The sequence below is a fragment of the Magnolia sinica genome, chromosome 6, assembly GCF_029962835.1.
Source record: "Magnolia sinica isolate HGM2019 chromosome 6, MsV1, whole genome shotgun sequence".
NCBI classification, from domain to species: domain Eukaryota; kingdom Viridiplantae; phylum Streptophyta; class Magnoliopsida; order Magnoliales; family Magnoliaceae; genus Magnolia; species Magnolia sinica.
In genome coordinates, this window is record NC_080578.1 from 44,191,480 (window position 1) to 44,196,047 (window position 4,568).

Sequence of the window (4,568 nt, forward strand, 5' to 3'; positions counted from 1 at the left end):
CCGATTGTATATGGAGAGGGATGACGCTCCGTTTTCAATTACAATTTTTCCACCATGACCTTGGAGACGATGTTCTCGCTGCTCCCACTGTCAATGATCACGTCACAAACCTTTCGATTCACCGTACACCTAGTGCGGAAGATGTTATGCCGCTGTGGATGCACTTCTTTTCTTGGCGTATATAATAGTCGCCTCACGATGAGCGACTCACCGTGATCTTGCTGAATCCAACCTGAATCATCTACCTCGTCCTCGGTAGTATGCTCCTGTTCTTCAATATCTGGACCTTCATAAGCGTTATCAGCACTACCATCGTTGATGGCGAGGTTTGCCACTTTTCGCTGGGGACAAGTATTTGATAGGTGGCTCGGTTGGCCACAACGATAGCAGTTATCGGGCCTTGGCCGAGCATAGGGGTTCGGGATTCTACTTGGACCAGCAGCAGTCGATATGCCCCTTTGGGGTCTAGCTTGCCCGCTTCCCTGATCTCGGTTCTCAAACGTAGGAGGTTGAGTGCGTGCTCCTACGGGCTCCTTCCCCTTAGGCTGTGCAGTTCCCTGGGGCAGACCTGCCATAGGGATCCTTGCAGTAGGATAGGTCCGTGTGTTAGGACGTTCAAGTTGCGCTTCTGCCCGAGTAGCCAACTTGATCGCATCATTCATTGTCCAGACGGACTGCATCTGGACCCGATCCTGGATAGTCATACGTAATCCACCGTTGAATCGGGCGACTTGCTGCGATTCAGTCTCGACCAAATCGTTACGCGCCGCCAGGCGGTAAAATTCTTCTGCGTATTCTCTCACCGACCGACTACCCTGTCGACAATTTTGGTATTGTTGGAATAATACCTGATCGTAATCGCTAGGGAGGAATCGGGCACATAGTAGCTGCTTCATCCGCTGCCATGTGTGGATTGGTGCTTTTGTCTGCCTGGTTCGCGCGAGTTGCAGTTGTTCCCACCAAGCTGAAGCTCCTCCTTTTAACTTGTAGGCCACAAGCTTGACTTTCTTTGTTTTAGGGATGTCCATATAGTCGAAAAATCATTCAACTTCAGAAAGCCAATCGAGGAAATCCTCAATGTGTAGTTGGCCATTGAAGCTAGGAATATCAACCCTCATCTTGAATTCTCGATCCGTTTGATCTACTCGATCGCCGCCATGTCTGGGGTGTTAGAAGATTATGTCATCAATTTCCTCCTCACTGGATCCCCTTTCCTCAGGAAGGACCCTTGGATGCATTGTCGGTACTATCCTGCGATCAGGGCGATTAGTTGGGGGTGGAGGATTGCCACCAGGAACACGGAGTTGCCTTAGATTTTCTACCAAGAGATCTGTTATGCGGTCGATGAAAGCCTGCAGCCCTTGCATGGCTTGTTGATTCTCTCGTTGTGCTACTTCGAAAGCTATCGCCGTTAAAGGTAAATTTCCTGGAGCACCGCCCATGGGATTGTTGCCCGACCCGTCGTTAGAAGCCATCAACCCGAGGAGAAACCTCGCTTTGATACCAAACTGGCGCAGGGGAGGACGTGAGGTCGAGCACCGTCTTCCTCAAGAAGATAACTATTCCGAATCCACGGAACTTCTCTGGACTCCTCACAGAGACTTCTCGAATCCACGAGAAAAGAAAGCAGAAAATAGAAATAAATTCTAATAAATTTGAAATTGATTGATGAATGATTAAAAACGAGTTCACAACCCTTTAAATAAGGGTATCAAGCAATGGAAAAGAAATCATAATCAAACTACAACTCAAACTCCTAGAATCCGCGACTTACTATAAATAGTAAACTTACTATTTATAGACGGTCGTGATGTCTACTAGTGCGCAAGGTTTTCGGCCAAAAATAGTAAGTGTCCTATTTGGCTTCACCAAACCGTTCCCCTAATTATTCTAAGCTCTTTTCACGTTGGGCGCAACTCCTAAAGCCCAACGGATGAAGAGTTATAATCAAACTAAAACTTACTATTTATAGTAAAAACGAAATTAAAATAGGGAAACGACCGTCAATCAAGGGGTTTTTCGCAATTCCGGGCTGCGCAACCCGGTGTAGCGGAGTTGGTTGGCTAAAGTAGCTCGTTCTACCCCAAAATCATATATTTTACGTCAGCTAACTCATTCCGGATTGCGAGATACGCCCGATCTAAGGTCCGATGGTCCGGATGACTTCTGTCGTCGACCGGGCCTTTTCTGATCCATCTTGGCCATGAAACTGTCCGCGACCCGCTCTACATCATCATTCTTGTATGGAAATCAGCCTGATCAACGTGTTGGGCAGTAAATAAATTTCTCTCCTGCCAAGGTGTCGCATGTATAGAATATCCAATCCATTAAAAAGGTGGGTCACATCATGATGGTCACCTCGGATGATAATCAGGCTGACCAACTTGTTGGTCGTGAAATAAATGGTTGTATTGAAAGTTAGACATATGTGATAATTTCTCCTATATATATCATAGACATGATCAGATCACCATTTCAGTTCTGAGAGAGAGAGAGAGAGAGAGAGAGAGAGAGAGATGGATGTTGAGAGGAGAAAGAAGAAGTTGAGAAACACCTGCAGGGTCAGTTTCTCGGCGAGCTTGCCGGCCAACGTTGGTGGGATTTTCGCAGATAGCATCTGCGCCGTGAAGCTGTCGAAAGACCCATTCGTTGATTTCAGGGAATCGATAGTAGAAATGATCAGAAACGTCGATGTACGGAACTGGGAAGAGATGGAAGAGCTAGTCTACTGTTATGTGGTCCTCAACTCCTCTGATATGTATGGATTCATTGGAGATGCTTTCATGAGCTTGTGTTGCAGCTACCATTTCTGTTTTTGATGATTCTTTATCTCTTTGTATTTATTGCTCTTTTAATTCTCTCCTTTTCCGTTATTTGGACAACAGAAATTAGTAGAAATTCATGCTTTAATTCTTTCTCCAGTTTTTTTTTTTTTTCAGTCGTTGATGGGATTGTGCTCTGTCTATGAGAACGGGCATCAGGCCATTCATTAGGTGGGGGCTATCCTGATGCGGGGCTATCCTGATGCAAAAATCAGGCTGGTCCACTCGTCTATCTGGTGGGATGCAAAAGAATGTGAAACATGGACGGTTGTAGTAAAGAACGGCCGACGGTCGTGATGAGTGGACATTTGCAGGCCACCTGATGAGTGGTGGAACATTCGCATTTCTTACCACGAATGGTAATTACCGTAATTCGAGCTGTGTGGGGCCCACCGTGATGTGTGAGTGACATCCAAGCCGTCCGCTGGATCTGCCCCAAATGCTGAGACTGGATTCCAAAAACCATCCTGGTCCATAACTCAGGTGGGCCCACCATAGAAACTTCCAGATGGAACGAGGGGTCAACATGTTGTGTGTACTTCATCCAACCATTCATCAGGTGAGCCCGGGAACAAACCGAATTTCAAGCCATTCCAGAATTTAGGCATGCTAAAGGATGAGGTTTCAAGCGTGATTATACAGGAGTCAGATGGATTCGGATTCTGTAGTGACCCAATGGAAAAAGCTCCATGGGCTCCACCATAATGTATGTGTTTTATCCACGTTGTCCATCATCTTTCATATCATTTTAGGGCATGAGGCAGATCCAAATCTCAGGTGGACCACACTATAGGAAAGAGTGGTTATTGAACACCCACCATTAAAAACTTCTTGAGGGCACAAAAGTTTTGGATCAAGCTGATATTTGTGTTAACCCTTCATCCAGCTGTGTGTGACATAATCAACAGGTTGGATAGCGAATAAACAATACAGTGGACCCTGAGATGTTTTTAACGGTGGTGAGGGTTCAGTCACCACTGTTTCCTGCAGTGTAGTCCACCTGATATTTGGCTCTACCTCGTTTTTGGAACCAGTCCCTAAAATGAGCTGGAAAAATTGATTGATAGCGTGGATAAGGCACATACATCATGGTTAAGCCCACCATAATGAAAAAAATTGCAAACAACAGTTGTAACCGTTGTCCTTGATGGCTAACAGGCAGACGGAGCAACCATTGGTTCGTACAAGTTGGACCTATGGTTCAAAAAGCCAAACAGTTTGGCCTGTTCATTTTATCAGTATACTTCATTATAATTTTTTTAATTAAGTACAATATTTTAAATATCCAGAGTTGGAAATATTCATTGGCCTAAACTGATATTCCATTAGACAGCTTGGTAATACTCATCTAACTGGATCAATCCATAATTCCATTTTGATGAGCTGCTAATCACAATTCTGTCAAAGCCCGTTTGCAATTTATGTGGATTTAGTTTGTTTTGAAACTTGACGCCTTTTAGTTAATAGTAAATATGTATTAGATGGCTAAAAGTGAATTAATTTCATTTTAGTTAGCAGTATATATGTATTAGGTGTTGGGAAACCACTCACCTTTCCCTTCTACGTGCAAATAATTAGAGTTAACAATATAAAATATTTAACGGATGATAACTACTTCAAATACAAGCAAGCATATTATCAAACATATAAAGTACAAGAGACATGAATATTTTTTTATGTGAAAAACTCTCGATATGAAGGAAAAAACCGTAAGACCTAATTTGGCACAAATCCACCATAATAAAA